General features: G+C 44.5%; 1 protein-coding gene across 1 annotated transcript in view; it reads right to left on the bottom strand.

Moving 5' to 3' along the window:
- The window catches only part of LOC126474042 (sodium-coupled monocarboxylate transporter 1), a 320,142-nt gene that overhangs the window by 257,875 nt on the left and 40,177 nt on the right, over positions 1-22,090 (bottom strand). The window contains exon 2 of the mRNA XM_050101454.1: positions 5,986-6,061. The gene's annotated coding sequence lies outside the window, so the exon portion shown is untranslated. The remainder of the gene's footprint in view (positions 1-5,985; positions 6,062-22,090) is intronic.

Raw genomic sequence — 22,090 nt, 5'->3', positions numbered from 1 at the left:
CACCATTTGCTAGTTTTAGTCGAACCCCTTGAAGTAAAGACTGTTACAGCACCATCTATTGGTAAAATTTTCATTAAATAATTTTTTTTTTTGGTTCCATGTCGTTTACCCCTGCGTCGATAATGTGCTGTTAAAATTTGATATCATTGTGAGCAGTGTTTTGAAACTTTAATTATAGACACTGTATACATAACAAGCTACTCCCAGAAACAAAAGTTAGAGCCTGTGATATCCCAGTATGTCGATGTATTAAGGGGCGATCAAAAAGCTTCCGTTTGGTGGCCTTGCTGTAGTGTATATGCAAAGTAGCGTGACTCCGATGTGGGTGTGTAGGCACCGACATGTAGACAAAGGATTAATGTGGCATTCGTATCTTTACGTCGTAAATGCGGAAACGTGAACTATGGCGACGTTATTCCCAAGTGCATCCAAACACGACCAACGAGTTATTCTTTTCTTGCCTACTGAATGAGAAACACCAGTAGACATCCATTGGAGAATGAAGAATATCTATGAGCAAGCATATTGATCGAAAAGCACCTTTGCAGAATGGTGCGCCAAGTGGCGCTCGTGCTTCATGATAACGCACGTCCCCATACCGCAAATGTCGGAACGCACAGGTTACACCAGCTCAAGTGACACTACAGCATCAGCTATATAGTCCTGATTTCTTCCCATGCTATTATCACTCCTTCGGTTTCTTGAAAAAGCCTTGAAGGAGAGGATTCCTGTTGGATGAGGTTGTGCAGCAGGGGTTTACGGTCATCTTTTTCGCAGCAGACGAAGGTGTTTTGCCAAACGGGTACCTAGCACCTGGTGCGTCTGTGGGATGATTGCCTCAGTGCTCACGGTGATTTTGCCTGATTTGCGTACCGATTCTCGACTGTATGGACTTAGAACGGAAACGTTTTGATCGCCCCTTACTGATAAATAGGCATATTTTAGGTAAACACCACCGCTATAAACGTGAATCGTTATCTCAGCCCTGACCTCCTAGATCACGCCAAAGGCCTTGTTCCCAGCATACATTGGCGCGAGCCTGCATTTTTCTGATTGGCTAATATCACAAACAGCAAATCAGGTTGCAGTATTATCCCGCGCTAACCCGCGCTTTACTTCAATGACCAATCCTATTAAAACATTTCTTTCTATGGCAATTGCTAAATAAATAAATTTAGGAAAGTATCAAATATAAAATTACTCCTTCTGAAATTACCGATTAATTTGTGTTCTACTCACGATTTATTAGTATCATAAACTGACTGCACATTTAATTATAGTAAATCTCCTGTATAGTTTAACTGGTACTTCGTGAATAGCCGGCCGGAGTGGCCGTGCGGTTCTAGGCGCTACAGTCTGGAGCCGAGCGACCGCTACGGTCGCAGGTTCGAATCCTGCCTCGGGCATGGATTTGTGTGATGTCCTTAGGTTAGTTAGGTTTAATTAGTTCTAAGTTCTAGGCGAGTGATGACCTCAGAAGTAAAGTCGCATAGTGCTCAGAGCCATTTGAACCATTTTGAACTTCGTGAATAAACAAAGCAATTTTCATTTACTTCTGTTCTTCTTGACTCATACAACACTCACACTGCTAATTACTACACATATAAAACAATTATAATTATGCAAATACATTATATTAATCAAACATAACTTTACAACATTGTTTTGACTGCGACTGATAGCACTGTCCGTCAACTGCTGACCTCTGCCGCCTACTAGTACAACTACGTGCAGCTCTCTAACTCAGGTCCATGAAAGCTGGTGACATCTGTCGATGACTCATGCCTATAACGATATCATCCTAACAAGTGACAGGAGCGATGCGAAGGCGCTACGCCTCATTGTGTAGGGGTTCCCGAGGCGCCGGCCGGCCGCCCTTGACGCCCACGCAGCGTGCCGCTTAGCCGGCAGTCGATACCAGCCGCGGCGGGCACAGGGGCTGCACTGTACGCGCCGCCCACCGCTGCTGGGGCTGTCACTCGCCACCAGTTACTTTTGCGCAGCGGTCTGTACGTTCTTAAGATAGTAACACACTGCCATACACCCGTCCACACCAGACCACCGATTGCTCACAGCGTAACAGTTCTACTACGATGGGATACTAAAATTTTTTCAGTAGGTTCACTGCATAATATTGCACTGCAGTGATAGGAGATCTAGCTGTCAGATGGCTTGGTCAGTCATTCAACCAGCTGTGGTTTTGCATTTGCTTCCTGCTGCAGGCATCGACAAGGTGACCTTACAGTGATCTAGTAGTGAGTTCGGTGAGCGTGTGTGTTTCTGGTCGATTATAGCATCACGTCTTGGGAAATTAGTTCTGGCTGGCTTTGCGACATTTCCGCAACATGGGTTTGCTATTCCGAACAATTACCTTGTGTGTTTCCTCTCGCACACAAACCGAGGGGATAATAAGTTACCTGGAGTTTTTCTGGTATTGAGTACTAACAGTTGTTTATGAAGATATTTTAGGGTGTACTTTTTTTCAGTACCAGATATTAATTCATTCGCGTAGCGAGCTTATTGATTGGGGAAATGAATTTTGCACGTCATTTAGGACACAATGACCAATATCTTTCGTTTGTGTACTTCGTGGAACCTTAAGCAACTACAGTTGAATGTGGTTGGCTTACTGAAGTCAGTCTGCAGCACTGTTGTTTAGGATGTGACTCGGTCGGACGTGTCCCTGTGTGAATAGTGCAATGATGTGCGGCCTACGAAGCTGTAGATTAAAACAGTGTGCCGGACCGAGACTCGGAATCGGAAGCCTTGCCTTTCGCTGACAAGTGCTCTAACGGCTGAGCTACCCAAGCACGACTCGCGACCCGTTATCATAGTTCTAATTCCACCACTACCTCATCTCCCACCTTAAAAGTTCTTCTGCGAAACTTGCAAGACTAGCACTCCTGGAACAAAGGGTATTGCGGAGACGTGGCTTAGCCAAGAAGATATGAGATGAGCTACTGTAGGAAGTAGAGCTGTGAGGACGCGTCGTGAGCCGTGCTTGAGTAGATCAGTCGATAGAGCACTTGCCCAAGAAAGGCAAAAGTCCTAAGTTCGAGCACACAGTTTTAATCTGCAGAAGATTGGTTTTCGGGAACAATTTACGATGGTTATCGCGGTCCATCCGCTTGCTCGGTGGCTATCTTGAACTGTTAATAGTAACATCCTACAGCGACAGCGGTTCTCATTATACCGCTGATGGATCAGCGTTAGTGCGTTGTCTACTAGCAAGGCCTTCGCCATTTGCTTGTCTTCTGTCAATGTCGGTTAGGCTAGTGCCTAATTATAAAGGAGCTAAGTCCACGGTGTAAGCTGAAGTGCTAGATTAAGCAACAGCTTGTGCCTTTAGCGCAAGTGGGTTATTGCCCCATAGTTGTAAATGGTATCGTATGATAAATAGCTGCTGCCTTAGTTGTAAGTGACGCTATTGTCACTAAAACTAATAAAATAGAATGAGCGCTCTAGCTTAAGAATAACATGAGAGTAACTCAGTGAGCGGCCACTAAGGTATTTATTAACACATAGTAACTATTGTTTTTGTAAACCCTAGTCTTCAATTTTGTAAAAGCCTCGTCGCTACAGCTGTGGAGGCCGAGTTGCCACTGTTGTTCAGCTAAGTGTAGTAATAGACGGAAAGTCATCTAGCAAAACAGAAATAATATCCGGCGTTCCCCAAGGAAGTGCTATAGGCCCTCTACTGTTCCTGAACTACATTAACGACTTAGGAGACAATCTCAGTAGCCGTCTTAGATTGTTTGCAGATTATGCTGTCATTTACCGTCTTGTAAAGTCATCAGATGACCAAAACGAATTGCACAATGATTTAGATAAGATATCGGTATTGTGCGAAAAGTGGAAATTGGCCCTGAATAAAGAAAGTGTGAAGTTATTCATATGAGTACTAAAAGAAATACGCTAAAATTCCATTAAGCGATAAGTCACACATATCTGAAGGCTGTAAATTCAGATAAATACTTAGGGATTACAGTTACAAATACCCTAAATTGTAACGATCACATAGATAACGTTGTGGGTAGAGCTAACCAAAGACTGCGATTCATTGGCGTAACACTTAGAGGGTGCAACAGGTCTACTAAAGAGACTTCTTACACAACGCTTGTCCGCCCTATTCTGGAGTATTGCTGTGCGGTGTGCGATCCGCATCAGGTGGGACTGACGGATGACATCGAAAAAGTACCAAAAAGGGCAGCTCGTTTTGTACTATCGCGAAATAGGGGAGATAGTGTCACAGACATGATACGAGAATTGGAGTGGCAATCATTAAAACAAAGGCGGTTTTTCTCGGGACGGGATCTTCTCCTGAAATTTCAATCACCAGTTTCTCCTCCGATTACGAAAACATTCTGTTGGCACCCACCTACATAGGGAGAAATGATCATCAATAAAATAAGAGAAATCAGGGCTCGCACAGAAAAATTTAAGTGATCGTTTTACACGCGAGCTGTTCGAGAGTGGAACGGTAGGGAGACAGCTTGAAGGTGGTTCATTGAACCCTCTGCCAGGCACTTTATTGTGAATAGCAGAGTAATCACGTAGATGTAGATGTAGGCCGAGTTTGTGCGTTGGTGAAACGGCTTCTGGTGCAGCACACCGCTAAGACAATTACTCCCTGCCACTGTTACACAGCTGTGCCCCAGTGTGAGGTAACAGTATAAGAGAACGAAGGTTCTACAACACTCCAACAAGCTCTGGAGCTGCTCTTCTATCTTCCGAGTAGGCTTCTGTCCGTTGTCGTCCGGTTATTAGCAGATTGCACTCGGCAGGCAATTGGCCGAGGCGAAGTCGATGTCTTCGTCCTTAGCCCCGCTCGTGACGCTGGGGCACTCGCGCAACTGTCGAGTCCCTATGGCACTGGCACCAGCTCGCATCTTTGCACTGTGATGCTTTTGTCCTGGCTGTGTCTTGTTCAAACGACACAGCATTACTACGTGGTAACACCTGTGTTACGTAGCTAACTAACGCTGCTATGAATGTAGTTTTGTCATTAGTAATTTGTGACGGTTGAATCTGTGGTTATCAATGACACTAGGTGCTTGTGTCTGTATGGAGCGGTATACATTGATTATGTGCCGTTTTGTTCCCGGTTCGAAGTTGTGAACCCGTGTTTCATCGCCTGTGATGCTGTTCGACAAAAAATTGTCACAATCACCCTCATAACGCGCAATGAACTCCGCACAAATGGTCCTTCGTTGCTCTTTACGGTCTTCTGTTAGGCGACTAAGGACTTAGAGGGCACACAGCTTCGAGCACCCCAGCCGGTGGACGAATGTGCAATCGAGGTCTAGTAGTGCAGCGAAGTGTTTGACTGTGATCCGTCCATCACCTCGAATGAGAGTGTCCGCACGTTCCAACACTGCAGGAGTCACAGCTGTACGCGGTCGAGCGGCACGGACGGGTTTGTGCCACCTTGTTGCGATGGACAGATGCCTCGCCCAAAGACTCACCACGCTTTCGTTCACTGACAGGTCTCCGTAGGTATTCTACAAGCGCCTGTAAATATCTGCGACACTCTGGTTTTCCGATAGCAGATACTCTATGACAAACATCTGCTCGGAACGCACTGCTGTTACAGACGCCATTTTGGAGGCTACGTATGGCGCCGCCACCTATTAGAACTTCATGGAACTGTATGGACTGAAGCGGGAATATTCGAGGATGACCACAACAAATTCCGCATTTTCTTCAACCGAAAGTGGCCGAGACAGAAAATGTGTTGCATTACATATTGAACGCCACTCATATGCAATAACAACTTGTCCAGTTGTTTGCTCCATTCTCAGTAATTTCGATGCATTTCAGGAGACATCACGAAGGCACACATTTTTCCGCGAATCATTTGAGAATCTCAATAACCAATAGCGTCTCTTAACATTCTTCGTATAGCCATCATTGGTCAGTGTAAGATTAAGTGGAAGGCGCGCGTACAACTAATGGTAAAGAATTCAGATGTAGATGAGTACTGACCTGTCTGGCGACGACTCCTGAGAGGATCCCGCAAGTGATGACGTGACAGAGCCGGAACTGGTCGAGAGGCCAAATCCTTGAAGGTAAAGAAGAAGAATAAAAAGAATTGAAATAAATTAAAACATCTTAAGCAATTATTAGTACCTTTCAACTGATGAAGAAATAAATGTGTTAAGAAAGACAGATTGTATTAAACTTTTCGTTTACCATGCATCAAACCTTCATTGTAACTGCTAGGCAAGAGTGTATGCACTTCACTCGTTAACGCTAACACAAAGGGTTTTATAGGAAAGATAGTGAGTAAAATAAAAGCAGACTGAATATCTCACTCTGTAGCAGCATGTACGCTGTTGTGAAATTTGTACACAATTCAAAACTGTTTGTTCGACTTGATAAGAGCATCGCCCACAAAAAGCCTGAGTCCGATTTCAAGTGCCGGTTCACTTCACACTCTTAATATCTCAATCAGGACAAAAACTGAAGTATTTTATTGCACGTTCGACCAACACATCGAGTGTCACAAATGTCATGTTGTTCAAATGGCTGTAGTGCCGAATATTATTCCACTACGACTGAATGCATGCCGAGTGGTTACTGTGCGCCTTCCAGTGAATCAGAGCTAGGAGGTAACAGTCGTATTGCGGCGAAGCAGACTCTGTGATCTGAAGTCTCTCCACTGAACACGACCCATGGTCGACTGTGTGATCTGAAGACTCTACACTAAACACGATCCATGGCCGACGGTGTGATCTGAAGTCTCTCCACTAAACACGATCCATGGTCGACTGTGTGATCTGAAGACTCTCCACTGAACACGATCCATGGCCGACGGTGTGATTTCAGAGTAAGCATTCGAGAGTATGTAAGTTTACACATAATGGGGAAACGTCTCAGACGTTTGACACACCAACAGAGAGAACTTGAAGGACTCTAACGCGGAGTGATTGTAGGAGCCCATAAATTTGGGCATCCCGTCAACAAGATTTTACCCACGTCGTAGAGAAGTTGGAACGCAAGGACCGTTAAACCTAAATGTCTTCCTGGCTGGCTCAAGAAATTAATACAGGGTGTTTCAAAAATGACCGGTATATTTGAAACGGCAATAAAAACTAAACGAGCAGCGATAGAAATACACCGTTTGTTGCAATATGCTTGGGACAACAGTACATTTTCAGGCACACAAACTTTCGAAATTACAGTAGTTACAATTTTCAACAACAGATGGCGCTGCGGTCTGGGAAACTCTATAGTACGATATTTTCCACATATCCACCATGCGTAGCAATAATATGGCGTAGTCTCTGAATGAAATTACCCGAAACCTTTGACAACGTGTCTGGCGGAATGGCTTCACATGCAGCTGAGATGTACTGCTTCAGCTGTTCAATTGTTTCTGGATTCTGGCGGTACGCCTGGTCTTTCAAGTGTCCCCACAGAAAGAAGTCACAGGGGTTCATGTCTGGCGAATAGGGAGGCCAATCCACGCCGCCTCCTGTATGTTTCGGATAGCCCAAAGCAATCACACGATCATCGAAATATTCATTCAGGAAATTAAAGACGTCGGCCGTGCGATGTGGCCGGGCACCATCTTGCATAAACCACGAGGTGTTCGCAGTGTCGTCTAAGGCAGTTTGTACCGCCACAAATTCACGAAGAATGTCCAGATAGCGTGATGCAGTAATCGTTTCGGATCTGAAAAATGGGCCAATGATTCCTTTGGAAGAAATGGCGGCCCAGACCAGTACTTTTTGAGGATGCAGGGACGATGGGACTGCAACATGGGGCTTTTCGGTTCCCCATACGCGTCAGTTCTGTTTATTGACGAAGCCGTCCAGGTAAAAATAAGCTTCGTCAGTAAACCAAATGCTGCCCACATGCATATCGCCGTCATCAATCCTGTGCACTATATCGTTAGCGAATGTCTCTCGTGCAGCAATGGTAGCAGCGCTGAGGGGTTGCCGCGTTTGAATTTTGTATGGATAGAGGTGTAAACTCTGGCGCATGAGACGATACGTGGACGTTGGCGTCATTTGGACCGCAGCTGCAACACGGCGAACGGAAACCCGAGGCCGCTGTTGGATCACCTGCTGCACTAGCTGCGCGTGGCCCTCTGTGGTTGCCGTACGCGGTCGCCCTACCTTTCCAGCACGTTCATCCGTCACGTTCCCAGTCCGTTGAAATTTTTCAAACAGATCCTTTATTGTATCGCTTTTCGGTCCTCTGGTTACATTAAACCTCCGTTGAAAAATTCGTCTTGTTGCAACAACACTGTGTTCTAGGCGGTGGAATTCCAACACCAGAAAAATCCTCTGTTCTAAGGAATAAACCATGTTGTCTACAGCACACTTGCACGTTGTGAACAGCACACGCTTACAGCAGAAAGACGACGTACAGAACGGCGCACCCACAGACTGCGTTGTCTTCTATATCTTTCACATCACTTGCAGCGCCATCTGGTGTTGAAAATTGTAACTACTGTAATTTCGAAAGTTTGTCCGCCTGAAAATGTACTGTTGTCCCAAGCATATTGCAACAAACGGTGTATTTCTATCGCTGCTCGTTTAGTTTTTATTGCCGTTTCAAATATACCGGTCATTATTGAAACACCCTGTAGATACGGACCGGCGAAATCTAAAGCGTACCGTGCAAACCAATAGTGCCATTCTCGCCAGCGAGTGCAGAGGCTTTCCGTTGCAGACAGGTTTACGGGGCAGTGACGAAGCGACCGGATGAGAGCCGATAGGAACTGTCCATATGGCCGGGTCCAGAAACCATTGGCCATCAGGCTAAATGTGCCAAGTCGCTTAGAGTGGTGCAGACGCCGCCGTCATTCGTCTGTGGAGTATTCGATGAAGGTTTCATGGAGTGGTGAGTCACGAGATGTGATTGGCACGAAGTTGGGCGCGAGACGACTCCGTACGTGTGCGGATAGTAACATTTGTGGACATGATATGGTATGGTGGTGCTTATCCTGATTTGCCTTGAGAGCATTAATATTGATGACTGGCAATGTGAACGCGGTTAAATAAGGCCGTCACTACTACCATATTTTACGTATTTACTGTTCCTAGACCACACAGAAGAACTAGCAGCATTGTATTACATCACCACCTGATCTTAAATTGCGTGGAGGCAGGTACATAGGGAAACTAAGATGGTTGGAACTTCAGAACCTGGGCTAGACCTGTATGTCAATAGTATCTTTGGTATTATGAGACAGGTAAGAGGAAATTTGCCAGTACGTTGCAAGGCTCAATGCAATTCCGAGGCAGTTCGCTGCCAATTAGGACAAGTTAGCTTTTCTCCACTCTTCGACCACTTTACTGTACGATCTAATTTACAACATTACCAATATTTTGCATAAGAGGAACGATCGATACATATATAAACATTGTAAACCTACATATCGTAAGTATCTATCCAGAGGGACCTTAAGTGCAACTACCACGTAAAAGAAACATTAGGAAAATTAGATGTCAGTGTGAAATTCGTAGGAAGAATCTTAAGGAAATGTAACTCATCCAAGAAGGAAGGGCTTATAAGGCGCTTGTTCGACCGATTCTTGAGTGCTGTTCATGATATGGGATCCTTACCAGGTAGGACTGATAGGGAGAGAGAGAGAGAGAGAGAGAGAGAGAGAGAGAGAGAGAGAGAGAGAGAGGATGTAACGAAGAACGGCGCGTTTCTTCGCGGGGTCGTTTTGTCAAGGCAAGAAGTTTACAGAGATGCTCAACAAACTCCAGTGGCAGGCGTTACAAGAGAGGCGTTGTGCTTCACGGAGGGGTTTCCTATTGAGACAAAGAGAACACTTTCCGGGAAGAGTCGGACAACATATTATTTCTTCCCACTGTGGTCTCGCGAAATGACCACGACCAGAAAATTCGAGAAATTACAGCAAATACAAAAGCTCACCGACCATAATTTTCCCCAGGCCCCATTCACGAGTGGAACAGGGAAATGGAGGATCTGTTAGTAGTAACAGAAGTAGCCTCCGCCACAAATCGTTAGGCCAATTTCTGAGTATGATGCAGATATAAAGTTAATTAAATTACCCAGTGATAATTATGTTACCATTTCCAGAGTGTGCGCTGATATGAAACTTCCTGGCAGATTAAAACTGTGTGCCCGACCGAGACTCGAACTCTGGACCTTTGCCTTTCGCGGGCAAGTGCTCTACCGTCTGAGCAGAAGTAAAGCATTGAGGACCGGGCGTGAGTCGTGCTTCGGTAGCTCAGACGGTAGAGAACTTGCCCGCGAAAGGCAAAGGTCCCGAGTCCGAGTCTCGGTCGGGCACACAGTTTTAATCTGCCAGGAAGTTTCGTATTACCATTTCACTACAACTGAAACTCCTGTAAATGAGAGGAAATAAAAACTGATATTAGCTACCAAAAGGTGAAAACAAAGACTGTTAAAACAATATGAACTCAGATTTTACGAAAATATTTTACACAATAGTATGCCCGCGAACGGTGAGCCGGTCGATCGTTAACGTTTCGCAACAGGGTTCACAGGCCGTAACAATTGGCTCTGCATCTTCGGAGTGGAAATTTGCAAACCCCAAAGAACTTAAGAGAGACCCAACGCAGTCTCGATCGTGGATGGCAATCAGCATCGTTCCTAGTTGCAGAGGATCCCTATTAATTAGGAGACTGAAGAAACTGGACAGCGGATTCAACACTTAACTAAGCAGATTAAAGTTTAGCAATAAAATACGTCCTCCTAGAATTTATAGCCGAGTGCAGTCTTCACTGACAAGATAAACTACAGGCATACAAAGGTAGTAATCAATGAATCCACAAATCAACAAAAATGAATATAAAAATAGCCCCAAAATTTTTAAGAGCTGAAGAGAGCTGAATTCGTGTGAGGAAAATCCTAACGTATTACAGGGAGAGCTGAAGACATGAGGTAGCAATACAGATAACATCAGCGGGTGCTTGCTGGTGCGAACGGACGTGTACGTGCGTGTTCCGAGGCGTACGAACCTCGATGGGGTTGAGGCGTTACAACTTCACGGATAGAGAAGTGTCGCATAAGGTTCAAAGAGTATCAGCTAAACTTGCTACATTTCCCTAAGATTCAGGGTGTGTATTAGAAAATTTCCTTTACGGGTATAGAAGTATAGTTGACGTTTTTAATCGTACTACGTAGAGCGAATACGTTTCGTGACATGAAATCGTAAAATGCACTCAATAATTCAACGCTGTACCATTCCACTCATCATCAGTTACGTTATACAACTACGTACCGCCTGTCTTTCACGAAACGGCCAAGGGGGGGGGGGGGGGGGAACTTCATGAATTTCTGATATCGAGCTTCTTCGGATGCATGAAAATGTGGCAAATACGAGAGTCTGCTCAAAAGGAATGCCTCCGAAAATTTTATGCAAAAGCAATTAAAGACTTATGAGTAAAACAAACGTTAGTAACATTCTAAATCTTTTTCGTCTTGTCTACGTATTTATTAATCAACATAGTCACATTGGCGACGATCACAGTTCTCCCAATGAGAGATCAGTTTGTTGATACCGTCACTGTAGAATGTTTGACGTTGTTGACGGGGTCACAACCTCACCTCTGCTTGCACTGCTTCGTCTTTCTCGAAATGAACTCCTCGATGGCGTTCTTTAAGTTATGGATGGGGCCAAGTCGGGACCGGCTGGGGGATGATCGAAGATGTGAAACCAAAGCATCGGATTGTTGCAGATAGCACAGAGCACGTGTGCAGTCCGGTACTGTCACGCTAAAGGAGAGGCTGCTCCCTGTATAGACGAACTCTTCGAATTCGAAAATCGATTACAGCAGGTTGTTTCTCACGCACCGACATAGTTATGTTATACGCCTATATTAAACGCTACACTTATGAACCTTTAGCGGCAGAGGTCTGCAGTTACGTAGATATGAAGAATAAAGATAATGTTGTTGTTGCTGCTGCTGTTGTTGTTGTTCTGGTCTTCAGTCCAAAGACTGCAGCTCTCCATGCTACCCCATCCTGCGCAAGCCTCTTCATCTTCGAGTAACTTCCGCAACCTACATCCTTCTGAATCTGCTTACTGTATTCATCTGTCGGTCTCCCTCTACGATTTTTATCCCCCACGCTGCCCTCCAGTACTAAATTGGCGATTCCTAGAGGTCTCACTGTGTGTCCTAACAATCGATCCTTTCTTCTTGTCAGGTTGTCCCACAAATTTCTTTTCTCCCCAGTTCTACTCAGTACCAGTAGTTATGTAATCTACCCGCATAATCTTCAGCATTATTTTGTGGCACCACAGTTGAAAAGCTTCTATTCTCTTCTTGTCCAAACGGTTTATCGTCCATGTTTCATTTCCATACATTCCATACAAATACTTTCAGAAATGACATCCTGACATTTGAATCTATACTTTATGTTAACAAATTTCTCTTCTTCAAAAACGCTTTTTTCTGCCATTGGCAGTCTACATTTTATATCCTCTCTACTTCCACCATCATCAGTTATTTTGAGGCAAAATAGCAAAACTGATCTACTGCCTTAAACGTCTCTTTCCTAATCTAATTCTCTCATCATTTCTCGATTTGATTCGACTACATTTCATTATCTTTGTTTTGATTATGTTAACGTACGTCTTATATCCACTTTCAAGGCACGCCAATTCCGTTCAACTGCTCTTCAGAAACCTTTGCTGTCTCTGACAGAATTACAATGTCATCGGCTAACTCCATTGTTTTTATTTCTTCTCCATGGATTTTAATTCCTACTCCCTTTGTTTAATTTACTGCTTGCTCAACATACAGACCGAATATCATCAGGGATGGGCTACAACTATTGTCTCCCTCCCTCCTCAACCACTGCTTCCCTTTCACGCCTCTCAGCTCCTATAACTACCATCTGGTTTACGTACAAACAATAAATAACCTTTCTCTCCACCCCTGCCACATTTAGAATTTGAAAGAGAGTATTTCAGTCGACATTGTCTAAAACTTTCTCTAAGTCTACAAATGCTATAAAATTAGGTTTGCCTTAACCTATATTCTATGAGAAGTCGTAGGGTCAAGTATTGCCTCGCACGTTCCTACATTTCTCCAGTATCCAAACTCATCTTCCCCGAGGTAGGTATCAATAACGGTTGTTTTATTTAAAAAAGCTTTAAGGGTTTTCACATAAATTCCGAGTCAGCACGCCCAACTGATTACTAAGTTTTATGTTGAAACGAAATCAGGCAGATTCAGCGTGGTGGCGATGTCGCACAGATGAGGCGATCTGCTAATTCTCAATAGTTTCACATTAAATTTTGGATTTATTACAAAAATTTTGTTATCAGAAATTTTGGAAATTTTTTAAATAGCTAAATAGACTTGACTTATAACGATATAGTTTACTAAGCGACTAACCCAGTACACGGTCACCTGTTCCTAGTAGCAGTTTGCCTATCTAATGGTTCCCAGGAGCAACAGAAAATAAGATTTGCAGTATTTCATATAATTATTGAACGATTTTAACAATGTAAAATGTTATCATCGTCTACTCATTAAGACGTGTATATATTCAGACTGAAGTGAAGAATGAAAATTTGTACCAAGTTCGGGATTCGAACCCAGGTCTCCTGTTCACTAAGCAGATGTGCTATCCACTACGTCACGCTGGCACAGTGGCTTTGCAGAAATGAACAGACTACCGTATCTCGCCTCCTTCCTAAGTCCAAATCCATGGGTTTTCTTCAGGCAATTTTCAGCAGTACATGTCTCAAAAAAAAAAAAAAAAAAAAAAAAACTCAGGACGCTGAACTGCATTAAAAAGACACGTTATTAGTACCACCGGCTTCGGCCGTAAGCCGTCATCTGGTAGGAAAATCACTTACATTTCAATTATCATGAAAATAGAAACAAAAAGCACTGAATATTTTAAACCACATGAAACACTTAATAAAAAGCTCATTGTTTATTGTCTTACTGTGCAATTTTTAGACACACACACACACACACACACACACACACACACACACACACACACACACACACACACACACACATATACACGCCCCCTGTTTTAGTTGTATTTATATCTTGTATCTTTTTTACTTTGATACAGTCTTTCATGTTGGCTTTTAGGCAGTTTTGCCGAATACTAACGTTTACGTATTGTTACATTTATTCTTATCTTTGTAGTTTATTTTGTATCGACCTTGTGAACCACATTTATGCAAGCGAAGGAACCAGTCAGTCCCGTTTTCCGCTCTTTTGCAGGTATGTTGGTTAGTTGGGCAGAGAAGGGACCAAACTACGCCGTCATCAGCCCCTCCGATCTTAGATTAACTAAAACCAATAAAATCCCACATTAAAAGAGGGAACTACAATATCCATAAAATGATAAACTATTAACAGGGAAGGAAGGAAAAGGACAGAAGAAGAGGTGAGGGAAAGAGACTAATGACAGGGGCGTGAAGGAAGAAGCACAGGAGACAAGAGAGATGCTCAGGACATAACAGACCCCATAAGGAAAGGAGTGGGAAGGCAGAGGGCCAGGGTGAACCACCAAGCCCAGTTGAAGCCAATCCAGTCGGGGCGATGGGGCAGCAAGAGGGCCTGCCATCCCCTCCACTCAACGATAAGGTGGAACGTCCCTCCCTTAAATAAAGCGATGAAAACCCCCCATCACGAATAAAACGTAAAACGAGACCCGCCGCTGAGGCATCGTCAGCCAACACCAGGGGTAGCGATTCTGGGAAGCTAAAAGTCCGTCGTAGAGTGGCTTCGTTGGGGCAGTCCAATAAGGTGTGAGCCACAGTCAACATCGATCCACAACGACTAGAGAGGCGGGTCCTCAGACGGAGGAGATAACTGAGTCTACCAAGTAAGGCCGATGCGGAGCCGGCGTAGGACGACAGACGCCTTACGGGAGGCCCAGGAGGAGGACCGCCGCGGAGTTGTAGAATCCATAATCGCCTTAGGCTTGTTCGGCGAAGAATGTGCCATTCTACATTCCAAAGGCCCAAAACCTGACGACGTAATGTCGAGCGAAGGTCTACCTCTGGAATGCCAATAGCAAGAGATGGCCTGGAAGTAGCTAACTTAGCCAGTCGATCGGCAAGTTCATTGCCAGGAATCCCAACATGGCTTGGGGTCCAAATGAAAACCACCGAGCATCCACGTCGAGCAAGGAGAGAAAGGGAGTCCTGGATAGCGATTACCAACAGGTGGCGAGGGAAGCACTGGCCGATAGCGTGCAAACCGCTCAGTCACTACAGATAGTGACGGATAGTCCTGAGCACGGGCGGAAATGGTCCAGTGCGCGCAATATGGCTACCAATTCTGCAGTAAAAACACTACAGCCATCGGGCAAGGAACGAAGTTGTGTGCGTCACGCATAGGTGTAAGCAAAACCAGTGCGGCCAGAAACCATGGAGTCATCAGTATAAATCACTTCTGAACCCTGGAATGAATTGAGGAGACAGTAGAATTCGTGGCGAAGAACCATCGGGGGGACAGTATACTTTGAATCGATTGAGAGATCAAGACAGAGCTGTGGCCGAGAGACGCACCGAGGAGGGGTACATGTGTGAGCAGAGAAGAGAGGCGCTATTTTGCAGGTATGTGCTACGGTTCCCACCTCATTGGCTCCTACGTCAGTCGTTCCCGCCGCGGCAAGCTGCCTTCTGGGCTGTCTGCACTAGTCACTTCCAGGAGGGCGCTGTGGTAGCTGGTTGGCTGGTTGGTTTGGGGGAGAGGACCAAACAATGAGGTGATCGGTCCCATCGGATTGGGGAAGAAGTCGGTCGTGACCTTTCAAAGGAACCATCCGAGCAATTGCCTGAAGCAATTTAGGGAAATCACGGAAAACCTAGATCAGGATGGCCGGACGACGGTTTGAACAGTCGTCCTCCCGAATGAGAGTCCAGTGTGCTAACCGCTGCACCACCTCTCTCGCTCTTGGTACCGGGTCCTACACGGGAGCTGAGTTACTTGTTTATTTACAGTATTATTGAGGTCATGTCTGTCCATATTCCTTCCTCTGTTATACCCTCTCTTTTCAAAAAATGGTTCAAATGGCTCTGAGCACTATGGGACTTAAGTTCTGAGGTCATCAGTCCCCTAGAACTTAGAACTACTTAAACCTAACTAACCTAAGGACATCACACACATCCATGCCCGAGGCAGGATTCGAATCTGCGACCGTAGCGGTCGCGCGGTTCCAGACTGTAACGCCTCTTTTTTCCAGTCCCATGTGTGTGTTTGATATGGGCATGACATCCCCCCCCCCCCCACCACCCTACATAATTGGCTGGCCCGTCCGCCACAGATTTATCTTTTCACAATTATCTGAGTACACCACATGTCACGACTTTATCTTTCCACGTAGTACTTGTTCGCTAATAAACCCCCTAGTTCGCAGTTGGTTGCACCTGAAGATGAAGCCTTAGGCTTCGAAACCGATCATGCAGTAAATTAAGAAATTACTAGAAACTGAAGCATTTTTTTTATTCTGTATCATTCTTATTGACCAATAAGCACTGACAGTCTTCGTCCACTGGGACCAGCTAACCTCCTCCGTCGTCAAGCTGCGGAGGCAACCCTTGCAGCACACCGTCACTAGCATCTTCACAGGCCGGTTCAAGGCTAACTTATGAACAGAAAAAGAGACCATTACGGAGTGTCATTATCTATACACTATACGGGAAACGTAATTGCTCCGTCTGTGAGTGAAGAGCAAAATGTCGTTTGGTACTCTAGTGGGACGTACCTATTATATTAACGCTTTGAAGCTCGTGCGATTGGTGGGAAGCTGTGAAGTAAAACAGAACTAATTTTACTGCTATATTCCTTGAGCGCGACATACTGGTGCATAAACGAGCAACCAGACGTCCTAGTCGCCTTTTATACCCACAATTAACTGTACTGAATAAATGTAAGACAACACACTAGCTTTGACGACCTTCATACTAACTGCCATCGGCGTGGTACACGCTCGATTCAGAACAACGTTAACAAACACTTCTTGAGTAATCGATCGCATAAGCGCTGTCACCGTTCAGAGAGGGTCAAGACGAGAGCTATCATAAAATGGGGCGGGTGTAATTACGATCTTTGGAAAAGGAGAGAAAAAGCAGGTCATTAAAGGTTGAACACGAACTCAACCGACAAAAGAGTATTTTGGTATAAGGGACCCATGGTCTCTGGTAGCTCGTTACAGTGTAGTAAGGTAATTATGATTTATTCAATTCGTACCCTAATTATCTTACTTTCTGTGCAAATACCGCTACAACAATGGAAATAATCGTAACATCCAATCACCAAAACGCGAAATATATCCTGTTTCTCGTAGAAGCCTTTATACACATGCAAAAGGACTGGGATGTGGTTGTCGTCACTGCAGGAACACCTCGGCGTAGACGTCGCAGTACCGTTCTTCCCACTACATTCATTCAGTGAAACCACACACACCAACTGCATATCGGTCAGCTCCTCATCGGTAAACGTATACATACTGGTGTGTATCGCTGTTAACGCGCAACTAACATAGCTGGACAAAAGGAGCCCGACAGAGAACAGTGCAGTACTGAATGCAAGCTTGAGGGCGAAGAATAAAGTGTTGTCAACAGCAATTACCGTGAACGAACGGAAGTAGTTTGTTTACAAACAAGACACCCAGCACGTACCTCCGACATCCACGCTGGCTTCCACTAGTTTCAATGCGATACGAATATAAAGATAGTTGGGACAAGAAACCAAACAAAATGCGATAACTCTTACAGAGCCGGGGCCCCGTGGGCCCCTTATACCAAAATACTCAGAAGGTATTCCTGAACAACCTCTGGCAGTTTTTTGGTGAATTTATGGTTCACGCTAAGTACAGGATGTCTCTCGTAAGAGATGTTACACGCATTTTCTCGGCGTTTTCGGCAGATATTTGCAGTTTCATTTTTGCAATACGTAGCCCAAACAAATACTGCTCATCAGGTCTTTCATGCGACGCTGAGTGTGGACGGAAAGCGTCAGTCTGTATAATGTTACAAATTATTTTTGGCCACTCGGGTTAGCCGCGCAGTCTAGGGCGTCTTGTCAGGGTCCGCGCGGCTCCCCCCGTCGGAGGTTCGGGTCCTCCCTCGGGAATGGGTGTGTGTGTGTGTGTGTGTGTGTGTGTGTGTGTGTGTGTGTGTTGTCCATAGTGTAAGTTAGTTTAAGTTAGATTAAGTAGTGTGTAAGCTTAGGGAACGTTGACCTAAGCAGTTTGGTCCCATAAGATCTTAGCACAAATTTACAAATATTGATTTTTAAAGCGGAATTTTACATGCCCATTCCATAGAGATCTCCGAAATTAGTGTGGTGACATATTTGTTTTACCGAAATGTATCACCAGGGGCCATAAAAAGACGAAGAATAATCAGTTCTCCAGCCGCGACAGCACCGCTCTGGCGGGCACTGACTGGTACCAACCACCATGTAGCATCGCTGCTCATTTTCTTTCGGTGTACTGGTTATTCTTCGAGTTTTACGGACCCTGTTAATACACACTGACAAAGCGAACATCGCACTGACTAATTTGTGATCGCTCTATCGTGTGAGCACGTAAAATTCCACTTTGAAATTAATTTTGTTTGTAATGGAAAACAAAGAAAAAAATGGTTCAAACGGCTCTAAGCACTATGGGACTTAACATCTGAGGTCATCAGTCCCCTAGACTTAGAACTACTTAAACGTAACTAACGTAAGGACATCACACACATCCCTGCCCGAGGCAGGATTCGAACCTGCGGCCGTAGCAGCTGCGCGGTTCCGGACTGAAGCGCCTAGAACCGCTCGGTCGCAAAGGCCGCCTAATGGAAAACAAACAGACGCTTTAAGTCGACACTGTGGGTAGTATGAAAGACGTGATGAGCGGCCTTTGTTAGGGATGACTCCAGATAAACACTGTAAAAAAGAAACAAAATACCCGCCGAAGCACTAGAGAAAATGCGCTTGACAACACTTAGACAAGACACGCAGTGTATACAGTCAGTTCCACAAGAAAGTGCACGCCGTTATCTGTATGAAGTAAAAGACACTATTATAAATATGTGTTTAAGTGAAAATACATGTTATTACTAATTGCACAATTACCTAGTAGTTAATCCAATAGCCGCCATTAACGATTATAGCTTGGCACCTTAGCACTCTCTCTGGTAAATCATCCACGTTTCCATCCTCTAAATATCATTTGACCCACTTCGCAACGAATGTCTGACTTTCTAAGAATTTTAGCAGCAGCTCCATATGAAAGTTTTGGTCCCTTTGGATGATTTACAAGGAACACTGCCTCGTGACGCTTCAGATATTTTGCACTCATTTTAAACTGCAACCGACAAAACATTCAACTCTCACGCTGTTTATCTACACACAGTGCAAAAGTGCATTGACTACAGATCTCAGACGACTACCAGAGATGTCGCTGCGGACGTTGCATTTGAAATTAATGGGCAAACTTTCTTGTGGAACTGACTATGTATCCGGGACATACCGACGATGAGCATGTTGCAGAAGTTATGCTGTCGATCGCTTGAGAGACAACTGGTGACAATTTTCAGAAATTTCATAAAAGTTCCTAAAAGTGTGACGTTGAAATTGTCATTGCTTTGTGAAAATAAAGGCAATATATTTGCAGTATGATTTCGGATGTTTGCTGGCATTTTATAACGCTACGACAAAGAAATGTGATTTCTATGTTTCAGACGCAATAACGTACCTACGCACACCGAATTCACTTACCCAATGCTGCACGCCAAGTACTACCCTGTCTAAAAACGAATTTCTGTGGTTAAGTCTTAAGGGTTGGGCATATGTGACGTTCTGGGTTTAACGCGCATGTGCACTATGGTCGCGTATGCTTTATAACTCTCCTGATAAATGAATTGACTATTGACCAAAGATCAGAGGAATGCAGGAGAGTACCACATTTCCATTAGGATCATGCCTAGTAAAGTTGTCAGGTGTCCGACACAATTTAATGACAACCACTTTTCATTTTTCCGCATTTTCAGGGATTAAAATTCAGAGCGAAAGGATATCAGTGATGAGATTTGCTGATGACATTGTTATCCTCAGTGAACGCGAAGAAGAATTAAGGACCTGTTGGATGGAATGAACAGTCTAATGAGAACAGAATATCGGTTGAGAGAAAACTGGAAAAAGCCAAAAGATAATGAGATGGAGCAAACTTGGGAACATCGTGAAACTTTGCATCAAAATTATTGATCACGAAATACACTAAGTTCTGCTACCTTAAAAGAAAAATTACCCGTGACGGACGAGACAAGGACGAGACAAAAGCAGCCTGCCATAGGCGAAGATTGTGTACATGACCAAAAGTAATCTACTGGTATCCTTAATTTGAGGAAGAAATTTCTGAGTATGTAGGTTCAGAGCACAGCGTTGTAGCGAATCGTCTATAGCTGGAAAACGGGAACGGAAGAGAATAGAGGCGTCTGAGATGTGGTGCTACAAACGGATGTTGAAAATTAGGTGAATTGATAAGATAGAGAATAAGGAGTTTCTCCGCAGAACCGGGAAGAAAGGAACATACGGAAAACACCTACAAGAAGAAGGGACACTATGATAAGACATCTGTTACGCCATCAGGGAATAACGTCTGCGTTACTAGAGGGAACTGTAGAGGATAAAAACTGTAGGGGAAGATAAAAATTGTAGGGGGAGATAAAAACTGTAGGGGGAGACAGAGATCTGAATACACCCAACAAATAACTGAGGACGTAGGTGCAAGTGCTACTTGGAGATGATGACGTTAGCACAGGAGAGAACGGCGGGCCGCATCAAACCAGTAGGAAGACTGACGACTCAAAAAAAGCATATTCAAGTGAAATCTAGTAACTGGCTCCGAGTTCTTTCAAAGAGCAGACTACCTTGACGAGTGCCCTGCGCAGAGCGCTGGCGGCGGAAACAGACAAAACTGGGGAGATTACGTCCGCGCTAGCGTGTCGCCCTACAGTGTCGCCATATTACGTCACTCACAGCACCAGGCGCTCTCCTCGCGAAGCTCTCGTTCGAGCCGAATTTGCGAAAGCGAGTCACTGCATTGGCGGTAAGGTATTCCTCCGCCAAGGAGAAAACCGCAGCTGCCTAATCGCACCGATTTCGCTTAAAAGTTTCGAAGTACACCTCACCGCTGAATCTTGCCCTAGTTTCTGAGAAATACCTGCTGCCAGACAGTCTGCAGAACAACAATGAAGAGTTGTATAGTGCCGCCGTTTTAAGAGAACTTTATGCCTAGCAACTTTTTAATTTTTTTAATTTTAATTTCTTGCAAAGCGCGAGCGGAATCGTACAGTTACGGTTGGATTGTAGAGGAAAAAACCTTGTTCTATTAGTTAGTACAATGAATGCAAAGATTTTGGTTAGGCATAACCGTGACAGTTTCAATCATAAGTGTCATCAGCCACTTTAGTTCATGCTACATATTCTACATCTGCATCTACATTTATAATCCGCAAGCCACCCAACGGTGTGTGGCGGAGGGCACTTTACGTGCCACTGTCATTACCTCCCTTTCCTGTTCCAGTCGCCTATGGTTCGCGGGAAGAACGACTGACGGAAAGCCTCCGTGCGCGCTCGAATCTCTCTAATTTTACATTCGTGATCTCCTCGGGAGATATAAGTAGGAGAAGCAATATATTCGATACCTTATCCAGAAACGCACCCTCTCGAAACCTGGACAGCAAGCTACACCGCGATGCAGAGCGCCTCTCTTGCAGAGTCTGCCACTTGAATTTGCTAAACATCTCCGTAACGCTATCACGCTTACCAAATGACCCTGTGACAAAACGCGCCGCTCTTCTTTGGATCTTCTCTATCTCCTCCGTCAAACCGATCTGGTACGGATCCCACACTAATGAACAATACTCAAGTATAGAGCGAACGAGTGTTTTGTAAGCCACCTCCTTTGTTGATGGACTACATTTTCTAAGGACTCTCCCAATGAATTTCAACCTGGCACCCCTTACCAGCAATTAATTTTATATGATCATTCCACTTCAAATCGTTCCGTACGCATAATCCCAGATATTTTACAGAAGTAACTGCTACCAGTGTTTGTTCCAGTATCATATAATCACACAATAAAGGATCCTTCTTTCTATGTA

Source organism: Schistocerca serialis, chromosome 4, assembly GCF_023864345.2.
Source record: "Schistocerca serialis cubense isolate TAMUIC-IGC-003099 chromosome 4, iqSchSeri2.2, whole genome shotgun sequence".
NCBI classification, from domain to species: domain Eukaryota; kingdom Metazoa; phylum Arthropoda; class Insecta; order Orthoptera; family Acrididae; genus Schistocerca; species Schistocerca serialis.
The sequence above is the reverse complement of the archived record's forward strand: the minus strand, read 5'-3'. Positions and strand labels throughout refer to the sequence as shown.